Raw genomic sequence first — 12,600 nt, forward strand, 5'->3', positions numbered from 1 at the left:
TAAGTTCCACATGCTTGGGGAGTCCTCAGGAAACTTACAATCATGGAAAAAGGTGAAGGGAAAGCAAGCATGTCTTACCATGGCAGAACAGTAGAGAGAAGCACAAATAGGGAACTTTCAAACACATTAAAACATCAGATCTCATGAGAACTCACTATTATGAGAACAGCACGGGAGAAACTGCCCCAATGATCTAAACATCTCCCTCTCTAGACACATGGGTATTACAGGTCCTTCCCTCAACATGTGGGGATTACAATTGGAGATGAGATTTTGGGTGAGGACACAGAGCCAATGCATATCATTCTGCCCCTGGCGCCTCCCAAATATCATGCCTTTTCATATTTCAAAACACAATTATGTATTTCCAACTGCCCCCCAAAGTCTTAAATCATTTCAGCATTAACTCAAAAGTCCAAGTCCAAGGTCTCATCTGAGACAAGGCAAGTCCCTTCCTCTTATGAGCCTGTAAAATCAAAAGCAAGTGAGTTCCTTCAAAGATACAATGGTGCTACATGTATTGGATAAATGTTCCTTTACCAAATGGGAGAAATTGGCCAAAACAAAGAGACCATGCAAATCCAAAAACCAGGGAGACAGTCATTAAATTTTAAAGTTCCAAAATAATCTCCTTTGACTTCATGTCTCACATTCAGGGCATGCTGATGCAAGAGGTGGACTTCCACAGCCTTGGGCAGCTCCTTCAAGGGCTGGCATTGAGTGCTTGCAGATTTTCCAGGTGCACCGAGCAAGCTCTCAGTGGATCTACCATTCTGGGGTCTGGAGGACAGTGGCCTTCTTCTCACAGCTCCACTAGGCAGTGCCCCAGTGGGGATTCTGTGTGGGAGCTCTAACCCACATTTCCCTTCTGCACTACCCTAGCAGAAGTTGTCCACGATGGCTCTGCCTTTGTGGCAGACATCTGCCTGGACATCTAGGCATTTCAATACATCCTCTGAAATCTAGGTAGAGGTTCCCAAACCTCAGTTCTTGACTTCTGTGCACCTGTAGGCCAATACCACATGGAAGCCACCAAGGCTTTGGGCTTGCACCCTCTAAAGCAACAGCCTGAGCAATACGTTGGCCCATTTTAGCTGTGGTTGGAGCTGGAGCAGCTGGGATGCAGGACACCAAGTCCCAAAGGTACACACAGCAGCAAGCCCCTTGATCTGGCCCAAGAAACTATATTTTCCTCCTAGGCCTCTGACTTGTGATGGGAGGGACTGCCATGAAGGTCTCTGACATGTTCTGGAGACATTTTCCCCATCATCTTGGCTATTAACATTTGGCTTCTTATTACTCATGCAAATTTCTGTAGCCAGCTTGAATTTCTCCCTAGAAAATGGGTTTTTCTTTTCTACTTTATGGTCAGGCTGCAAATTTTCCAAACTTTTATGCTCTGCTTCCCTTTTAAACATTAGTTCCAATTTCAGATCATCTCTCTCAAGTTAAAGTTCCACAGATCTGTAGGGCAGGGGCAAAATGCAGCCAGTCTCTTTTCTAACACATAGCAAGAATGACATTTTCTCCAGTTCCCAAAATTTCTCATTTCCATCTGAGACCACCTCACCTAGGACTTCATGGTCCACATCATTATCAGCATTTTGGTCAAAACCATTCAACAAGTCTCTAGGAAGTTCCAAACTTTCCCAAATCTTGCTGTCTTCTTCTGGGCCCTCCAAACTGTTCCAACCTCTGCCTGTGACCCAATTCCAAAGTCACTTCCACATTTTCAGATTATCTTTATAGCAGTACCCCACTCTCCACAGTACTAAGTTACTGTTTTAATCCGTTTCATGTGGCTATTATCCAAGATTGGGTAATTTATAAAGGAAAGAGGTTTAATTGAGTGACAGTAACACATGGCTGGGAGGACCTCAGGAAACTTACAGTCATGGTGGAAGGTGAAGTGGGAGCAGGCACATCTTACGTGGTGGCAGGGGAGAGAGACAGCAAGCACAAGGCAAACCATCACTTGTAAAACCAGCAGATCCCATGAGAGCCCCCTCGCTATAATGAGAACAGCATGGGGAAACCATCCCCATGATCTAATAACCTCCCCCTCTAGACACATGGGGATTACAGATTCTTCCCTCAACACGTGGGGATTACAGCTGGAGATGAGATTTGGGTGGAGACACAGAGCTAAATCAAATCAGGCCTAAAGGTTTCTTCCCTGCTTCACTGGATGTATAGATAGGCTGTAACCTACTCTTGTGTCAATCACTGAGTGCCTGTCAAAAGTTGCCAACAGTTCAAACTGTGTTCAAATAAGCAAAAGCTGAGCTGTCACCAAGCTTGCTGTCTCTGTACCTCACCTCCATTCTCTGTACTCACTTTCCTTTTTCTATTTGGAAATCTTCCACCACTAAGTGGCTGTGCTGGACTCACTCTGAACCCCTTCAGGTTTGGGGGGGTCCCCCACTAGTGAATTGTTTTTTGCTCAGTTAACCTCTGCGAAATCTAATTTGTCTAAAGTTTGTATTTGAATGACACAAATACAGGCAGAGGAAGAAGGGTGTAAAGTTTGCCAATGCTTACAATATAACTCAAGGGCCTCTCTTGTCTCAGCCTAAACTGGATGGTTATTTTCAGGGTAGAATGCTGGCAGTTCCACCAACAGTTTCAGGTGCTGTTTCTGTTTCCTTTCTAAGTAAGCTTAATAACTAAGTTTAATAGCTACTATTCATTTAGAAGTAAGGGAAGAATGAAGGGTGGAAGGGAGGAAGGGAGGGAGGGAAGGGAAGAAAGAAAGAGGGAGGGAAGGGAGGGAGGAAGAAGGAAGAAGAGAAGGGAGGATGTAGGAGAATGGAAGAGGGAGAAGGGGGAAAAGAGATAAGTCAGGCCTTAAAGTACTTTCTATGTGGCAGGCCCTATGTTAAATGTTTTACACATATTATGTAATTTAATCCTAATAAGCTTATAAAATATGTGTTATCCCCATTGTACTGATGAGGAGAGTACAGCTCCAACAGGTTACATGGTGAGTCCCACATTGGACCCAGTGAGTGGCAGAGACCAGCTTCCCAGTGAGGCAAGTTTAACTCCAAAGCCCATGTCTTTTGCCCCCTGCCTGCTTCCTCAACCTGTCAAATCCGCAACTCTGAGTGTGCGTCCTTGTCAACATCACATTTTTTTGTGTTTGTTTGTTTTGGAGATCTTCATAGATAACTCTATTTCTGTGGAAGCCACAACTGAGCTCATCCAATATTTTTCTAGAGAACCAAGGAAAGAGAACATTTTAAAATTCAGGCCGTGACCTGGCACTGGAAAGTGTTTGAAAAGAAAGAGCTCTTTGTTACCAGGGTTACAGCATGGATGTAATCTCATTTTCAGCTAATCAATTCATATACAGTAAAAAGCCTAATGTGATTCCTCATTAGCCAAGGGCTATAAAGAAGCTGGTTCCGAGGCTGTACTAAATCCCCAAATGGCTGGCACCTCCCACTCGGCGATTATCAAATTGGCTGGCCTTAAGCATTTTTAATAGCCAATCGTGTGTTTTTTTTATTTTAAAAAGGAAAAAAAAAAAAAAAAAAGCTGGGCGGGTGGGAGAGGCAAGAGAGCCTCATCGGATTATTGGTGTAAAAAAAAATAAGCAGGTTTAGTAAAATCTCATTTTAAAAAAATGTGAGAGCTAAGAGAGAGGCAAAAATTTTAAAAAGCCTGAATCACTTTTGTCAGGTATTTAGCTGTGACCAGCAAAACAGACCATCAAGAGGGGGCCTTTCAGCAGAGGTCTGCAGTTAGGGGACCATCAATGGCCCCTTTATTTGTGAAAGATGGATTATTTTAAATAAATTACAGAGCACTTTCGCTGAATAAACAGCGCCTCGGTGGCTGTGGGGCACTGCACATGCTTAATTGCACCACAGAAAATCCTAAATGACTCTTGAGCTGGGGGCTGGCCTTTGATTTCGTTGATAGGACCTGAGACTTCAGGCTGGCCTGAGCAGTTTCTGGCTGAAAAGCAATGCATGGAGAGGAAAACAGCAAGCTTAATCGGGAATATATACTTACAATATTTCGGAAAACCGCAGTGATGGAGGATTCCCAAAACTGCACAAGGCTGCCTCAGAAGTGAGCCATCTGCGTGTCATTTTTATTTGCGTTTGATATGTTAAATGCCCTCAATGTTTATGGCGTGGAGGCCCACTCAAACATTGCAAAGATTCTTCAGCCAAAGCAAGAGGATATTCCCTCCCCTCCCTACCCTGTGCACTCATTTCTCCCGATACACACACATGTGCACATCTCCCCCCAGAGATCCTCTCGCTGTTCTTCTTTTGGCCATAAAGTCTGCCATGAGAATTGCACCTACATAGAGATTTTTTTGATTCCTTTTTAAAAGTTACAGCACAATCTGACCTTGTTTCAGAAACAGGTTAAAGTGATTTATTATGTGCTGACCAAGAGTGACTACAGGCGGGAGTCAAGCTAAGGCTGGAAGCAGGAAAGGGCATTTGAAACCTTCCCGAGGAGACCAGGATCAGGCAAGGATCCTGGATGTGAGAGAGGATGAAGAACTCGAAGCATGAGCAAATCACGTCAGGAGAACAGGTACCACTATGTTTTGTGGAAGGCAAAGGGTATTAATTTTGACAGCCATTATTATGGAAGGTAACATGACTTGCACTTGCTAATATTCCCAAACTTGAATTGCAACAAGCCAGCAGCTACCAGTTACCTTGATAAAGAGCAATAAAAAATAAATTAAAAAGATGGATACAGCCAAGCCTCACAAAAATCATAGAATCTGGGTTTTCTCATGAGAGTTTCAACACATACTACTTTAATAAGGAACTTACCACCCTCCCCCAAAGGTAGCTGTGAAATTCTTCCCCAAAGGTGACACAATTAATTGCATTTGCAGTTAACACAATTAAACTGTAGCTGAAAGACTGGCCGGCACCTAATAAATCTCAAATGTTCAGAGGGATAATCAGGTGGATCAATCATCAGGTCGCACCACCTGAGAAAGTATACAAAAGCCCAGAATCATGGGAAATGATGCATAATTAATGATGGTTAACAAGGCAGCCCAGCAATTTTAATTTAGCTGTCACAATTATTTCAAGATCTCTTCTTATCATTTAATTTTGCATAGAATTGTAAAGACAGTTTTAAGGATGTTCATTTTTCAACTAGTGGTTAGCTAATGCCCCCAGAGGATGGCCTGCTAGCTCCTCATAGTACATCAGCCATGAGTGCCTAATCTTTCTTCTTCCATAAATCAGATGGATTGAGTTAGTTAATCATGACGCATACACTCAAAGAACTTGAGGTGGAAAAGGAAGATATATACATGAGAAAAATTAATCTCTCCAAAAAGGTGCCAGTCAGAAGCTGTAAAATCTACAAAATGGGTACAATCTTGGACAAGCTACTTAAATTCTCTGAGAATTAGATTCCACATGTAAAAAATAAGGAGAATACTATCCAATTCAAAATGTTGTTTTAAAGATTAAGAAAAAATGGTAATATTTCCAATGGTATATGCCCAATAAATACCTAGATTTTTTTAAAAAATAATTGCTGTAAAGTAAAGGAAGTGTTTTTGAGACACGAGTCTTATTTAAGAGTTCCAGGAGGAGCAGTTAGCTAGTTGCAGCTAGAGGAGCAGTTAGCTTCCAAATCATAGAACATCTTGAAGGCTGAACTTGGGAATTTGTTCCATGAGAAAAGGGGAGCTACAGATGGATTTTGTGTTTAGCAGTGAGTGGCCTTAGCAAAGCTGGTGCTATCTCGGGAATCTGTGTGCACATAAAAAGAGAGCACAATGGGAAGTGGAAGCAGAGATATGGTTTTTTTTTTAATTATTATAAGTGTCTAGACATAAAGACAAGGAACTGGATGGAGAATTTTCAGTATGACTTAAACTCAAAGAGCCAGAGGCAACAGGGGGCAAAGGGTAGGAGAAGATCAAATCTGAACTTGGAGTTTGAAGGCTGGGGGCTGGAAGAACATACAATTGACCATTGAACAACATGGGTTTGAACTGCATGGTTCCACTTGTATGTGATTTTTTTCAATAAGTATGTTGAAAAATATTTTGGAGATTTGCCATAACTTTTTAAAAGTCACAGATGAACCTCAGCCTAGAAATGTAGAGAAAAATAAGGAAAAGTTAAGTATATCATGAATGTATAAAATATATGTAGACACTAGTCTCTTTTATCATTTACTACCTTAAAATATACAGAAATCTGTTATCAAAAGTCAAAATTTATTAAAATTTCACAGAGACAGTCTATGATACCATTCACAGTCAAGAGAAAGGTAAGCAAATGTAAAGATGCAGTATTAAAAGATAACTGCATAAAATTAACTGTAGTCCATATTATACTACTGTGATAAATTTGCAGCCACCTCCTGTTGCTATTGTGATGAGCTCAAGTGTTTAAGTACCTACCTGAAACCCCATGTGACACTAATCATCTCCACATGAGCAGTTCATCTCTCCAATAAGCTGCGTATGGCAGTAAAAAGTGATCTCTCAGTTCCTATGTACTTTTCATCACGTTTAGTGCAATACCGTAAACCTTGAAAAACACCACAGGACACATACTAAGTGATACTAGGGATGCTGGAAGTGCTCCCAAGAAGCAGAGAAAAGTCATGACATTACAAGAAAAAGTTGAATTGCTTGATATATATCATAGATTGAGGTCTGCAGCTATAGTTGCTGCCATTCCAGACAGACGATTCATCTTGTAAATAGAGACATAAACTTTATGATACCAATAAATACAGTAAAGCATTGTAAATGTATGTTCTTTTCTTTATGCTTTCCTTAATAGCATTTAATCTAGCTTACTTTATTGTAATAACACAGTATGTAATACTTATAACATAGAAAGTATGAGTTAATCAATGGTTTATGTTACCCATAAGGCTTCCAGTTAACAGTAGGCTACTATTATAGTAATTAAATTTTTAGGGAGTAAAAAGTTACACATGAATTTTTAACCATGTGGGAGGTGGTTAGTGCCACTAACCCCAGTGTTGTTCAAGGGTCAACTGTATTTATTTGCTCATTTATTCAGAGTACATTTAATGAGCACTTATTATCGCCAGATATTATGCTAGAGGATATAAATAAAGAGCTAATATTCTATGTGGCCTAATAACAGCATACAAAGAAACTGAGAATGTGTCAGTGTGAAATTCTGGAAAATGGGACCTAGTGCCCCAGAGATAAGGCAATGCTGGAGCTGAAACTAAAAGTTTCCCTAGGTGGAGGTGGAAGGAACATCATCTAGACATAAGGAGCAGCAGGTACAAGAACATGAAGACGTGACCTTGCATGTAATATTAGGGAAACCTGGAGAATCAAGTGTAGTTGGATTCTAAGTTGTATGGTCAGGAAAGTGAAGCTGGAGATACAAATGGGGACCAAATCATGACGATTCTGATGCATCTTGACAAAGAGTTTGAATTTCGCCCCTTAGGCCACAAGAAAGCTAATAGAGGTTTCCAGTGTTCTAACCAGGCCAGCATCATTAATAGAAATAAAAGCCTTGAGACAAACAACTAATAACAAAAATATATACATGTATATATACAAATATACATACATATATGTCTCTATACACACACGTACATATACACACATATATATGTATACATTTATATATACATGTAAATATTAAATTTATATTTTCATATAAATTTGTAATATATAAATTTATATCATATATTACATTTATATATAAAATATATTCATTATATATTTACATATAAATTTACATATAAATATAAATTATATATAATTTAAATTTAAATTATATAATATATAAATATATATGTAATTTAAATTTATATATAAATTTAAATATATTTAAAATAAGTTTAAATTACATATAATTCATATATGATATATAATTTAAATTTACATATCAATATTATATTATTATAATTATTGATATTAAATTATAAATCTCAATATTAAAATATTAATTAATATTAATGTTATCTATAACTTAAATTATATATATAATTTTAATTTATGTATAAATATACAAATATTATCTACAGAAAGTTTGATTTTAAGTGTGTTGAATTGGAGGAGTCACCCAGACCATTTATGTGGAAATGTTCATTCAGTTCATAGTTACAGAAGTAACTCTGGCCTGTTGAAAGATGATTTCTAAAGTTGCCACATAAAAGTAACTGGCAAAGATTTCCGAATGGCTATGGCATTCTGGGGAAGGTACAAAGCGAGAAGAGAAAGGGATCCTGAACTGAACTATGTAAACCCAATATTCGAGAAGGCAGATCAGCCAGCTAACAAAAGGTAGTAGGAGAACAGCACACTGTAGTTGTAAGGAAGCCAAGGCACAGAGGAAATCAGTAGCCTTAAGTTAATCAGAGGATGAAGACAGAGCTAATAGAAGCTGCTCAAACAACCCACAGCTAAGAGAGTCTGCAGGATGCTGAGTTTGGCAAAGGGAAAGAGACTGCAAGAAAACAAGCATCCAAAGGACACAGTGTTTACCTGGAAAAGCAAGGTTAATCTTCTTTCTAAAATAACAATTAAAAAAAGCCAGGACAAAGCTCATTCTGCAGTATGCATTACATTTTGTAAGAGCTGCAGAAAATTTGAGAAGGGCGGGTTTTCACATCAAGAAAGGTTTTCACATCAAGAAAGGTTTCATGGATGAGTTTGACTTGCCATGGCCTTGAAGGACAGGAAAGAGCTGGCTGGAGAAATGAAACTACAACAGGCTATTCTGGCAGAAGGAAATTCCTGAGCTAAGGCTGAGAGTCGGGAATGAGTATGGTGTTTTAATGGGACAGCTAGGAACCCAAACTGTCTGGTAGATAATCTGAATTTGGAAATGATAGGAAACAAGAAAGGATAGGTTGCAATGGGCTAGAACACAAGGAACCTTGAACAAGTCAAGTGGAAAAATTGTGTTTTACAACCTGACCTTAAGTAGAAGCAGACAAATTAGGACATATCTTTAGTTCCATCTAAGCCAGCTCATAGGCCTCCATTTATTCTTTTATTCACTCATCCATCCAGCAAGTGATGAACCAGAGGTTAAAGATGTGAAGATCAGTAAAGCTCAAGAGATCTGAAATCCTCCCCATTCTTTCTTCCACCATAATTTAAATGCCATCCCAGGTCAGATACTGTACTAGAATTTAGGTCTACAAAGGCCAACACAGCCATAGTGTGTCACCAGCAGGATCCCCTGTGACTGTGCTTCTTCTCTGAACATTGCATACATCTTTTGCTCTAAGACCTGGCTCTTCCCTAAGGACATTGTATTGCTTCTCCCGCAGTCTGCTCAGTGGTGACTGTTTCTGTACTATACTCTCTAGGACGAAAGGGGGAGTAGGTGTCCCATTTGTTCCTTATTGCTACTTCAAATCATTGTCTCCTTCTCTTCCCCACACCCCACCATTGCCTGGAAGTGTATGCCATCAGCACACACCACCCCCATCCTATCATTTTGAGACCCCCGGGACTACTCTCTCCCACTCCCACCCATTTCTTCCTGAGACGGGCTTCTGGCTTGCTGTCTCTTTTCCCAGCATTACTGTCAGTTATTCCCACAAATAATCCTTCTAATAATGTCTCTCAGTTCCGTAGCCTCTTCTCCTCCAAGATCTTGTCTTTCATCTACCTCAGACGTCCTTCCAGGGTCGCACTTGAGACCCTATCCTGACCAATTGCCACATACCCTTGATAGTCTCAACTTCCTCCCACCCTCTGCCTTCCCATGGCTCACCTCACTAGTGTCCTTTCTCCAATGATTCTTTGCAGTTTCCTCTGTTCCTATCTAGCCTTCTAGCCTGACTTATGCTCCACAGGCTAAGGCAGAAGTATTCAACCTCTTTGCTCTCCTTGCCTCTGCTATATTCACCTGGAAAAATCCAAGCCCTAATTAGACTGAACTCTGCCTTGCACCTGGGCAGTTGAATGTGGCTAGGGAAAAACACAAACCATGGTGATGGATCCCAATCTAAGTGTGTGACCGCCATTCCCAAGCATGTCTGTGATGCTGCCTGGCACACCTACAATATTTTTCTCTGCTGTCCTTTATTCTACTCTCCTAAACAACCTACCGTGCCTGCTTCTTCCTTCTGAAAACCCCAAACATTCCATTTCTCTCATTAAACTCAAATGACCTACTTACACCTCATTTCCCTGAGAAAATAGAAACAATCAAAAAAGCACTTCCACACACACTCATCATCACATCTACCGATCTGCCGGCAGATGTACCCAAATATTCTGCCTCTCCCAGTGTCTGAAGGAATGCCTTAGCTGCGCTCCTTGTGAAGCTAGCCTTGGGACAATCCCCCAGGGCTCCGGTAATCCTAGAACATTTCCACCAGGAGGTGGGTTGGGAAGGATGGGAGGCTCTGTCGGACAGAGGGAAGAGAGTGTGCACGCATGTAGACATGCTGGAGAGTGTCTGGGGGCCAGTGCGACTGCACTGTGCCTGGGTAGCTTCCAGTACAGTGGTGCACAGGCAGGTCTGTGTTGTGCAGGGTTGAAGTATTCTAGGCAAAATGGGGTACACATCAACATGGGAGTCAACCTGCCTTCAATTATTATTTTTTTTTTTGAAACAGAGTCTCATTCCGTCACCAGGCTGGAGTGCGGTGGCATGATCTCAGCTCACTGCAACTTCCAACTCCCTGGTTCAAGCGATTCTCCTGCCTTAGCCTCCCGAGTAGCTGGGATTACAGGCATGTGCCACCATGCCCAGCTAATTTTTGTATTTTTAGTAGAGGGTTTCACCATGTCTACCAGGATGGTCTCAATCTCCTGACCTCATGATCCGCCCGCCTCGGCCTCCCAAAGTGCTGGGATTACAGGCATGAGCCACCATGCCCAGCCTGCCTTCATTTAAAAAGTAAAGCTCAGCTCTGCCACCTAGAAGCTGGCTACTTTAAAAGGGATTTTCATATTGAAGGACAGGAGCTGTGTTAGTCTTGTTTACTCTGCATCCTTTATTCCCGGTGCCTGGAATACAGCAATATTGTTACAGAATACAGAATGGCATCCAAAGTCACATCACCAGATTGGACTCCTGGTGCCAACCTTTCCTATTTCCTGCAAATAGTTTTGAGGAAAACTATTTACTTATCTAAGCTTTCATATCCTCATTCATAATACGGGGTTAATAATAGAACTTTTCCCTTACAGCACTGAAGGATGGAATTAGATATGCATGTAAGGCATAAGCACAGTGGCTGACACTTAGTGGGTGTTCAATAAGTGCTACAATATTATTGATTCAGGGCTCTATAACAGTAAGTTTTTACTGACAGATCATCAGTTTCTTCCTGTAATGCAGCTTTCTTAAGCCCTACCTCTAGCAGTTTTGAAGACAAACGCTTTATAAGTAGTTGAGCTAAGCTTGTCACATATTAGCTTCCTTTTCATTCTTCTTCTCCTATTTGTTTTACAACTTAGCCAAAGACCAGCAGCTACGACCACCCATGTGTGGGTGACAGGCTTTTATTCTGGGCTTCTGCAAAATAAAAAGGCCTCCATCTCGCCTTTCAGACGGTCCTTGCTGCTCCTGCTCTCACTTTCTTCCTCTCCCTTGCTGCCTTGTCTGAGCCTCTGGGTGGGGGTGCAAGGGAGGGTCTTGCCTTCTGCTCCGCTCTAGACTCTAAGATTACTGTTTTCATTTCCCTGACTGTTCAGTGACCGTGATGTGGCCCTCAGGGTGTGGGAGCCTGGGAGAGGGTGTGACCAGCAGGGATCCCATTAAAATACAGAGCAGTCATGCAGGCAAGCCTGCTTGGCTCCTTCCTGCCTGCTCTCGCCACCCCACCCCCAAAATATGATCATAACAGCAAGAGCTATAAAGTTGCTTTTCATAGCTCACATTGCCCGGATCCCTAACAAGGTGCTGACTGTCAAGAAGAAAAGGAGGACATTGTAAGGAGGGGAGCAAGGGAGGGAGTGGCAAGGAGAGGCAGTGTGGTGCAGTGGAAAGATCTCCACCCAGCCTGTGAGCCAGAACCCAGGCATTCTTGCTCATCTGAGGCACATTCCTGCCTCTAGGACCTCAGTTTCCCCATGTGTAAAATGAAGGCCTCCATCTAGTTTGTTTTAATGTCTTTTCAGACTCTCTTTGCACCAAGTAGATCAGGAGGATATGAATGCTTACTCCACAATCTGCCACTTGTAAGTAATTTAGCTTTAAACCAACTCTGGGGTTTGGGATCTGGAATGAGGACACCACGCCAAGGATTTTGAACCAAAGACATTGCATCATCATGGTCTGCTCTGGTTGTCAGTGAAACACTCAGTTGTTTCTGTGGCTTACTCCTTGCATAGCTCCTCAAAGATATTAGTTAGCAAGTATCAACTATCACAGCAGTTGCTTGATCAATATCTCCTGAATTAATGAGCACACACACAGAGCAGGTTGGAGCTAGGTTCTTTTTTGTCATCCATATTCATTTGCTCACCATTTATTGAATGATCATTATGTGTGAGGGTCTGGAGATACCTCAAGGAACAAACCAGATCAAGACCCTGCCCTCGGGAAGTTTATGTTCCCATGGGAAGACAAGAAAATATATAAATGAAAAAAAAATCACTTTCTGGAAGGTGATAAGTGC

This window comes from Cebus imitator, unplaced genomic scaffold (assembly GCF_001604975.1).
Source record: "Cebus imitator isolate Cc_AM_T3 unplaced genomic scaffold, Cebus_imitator-1.0 Scaffold249, whole genome shotgun sequence".
NCBI lineage: Eukaryota > Metazoa > Chordata > Mammalia > Primates > Cebidae > Cebus > Cebus imitator.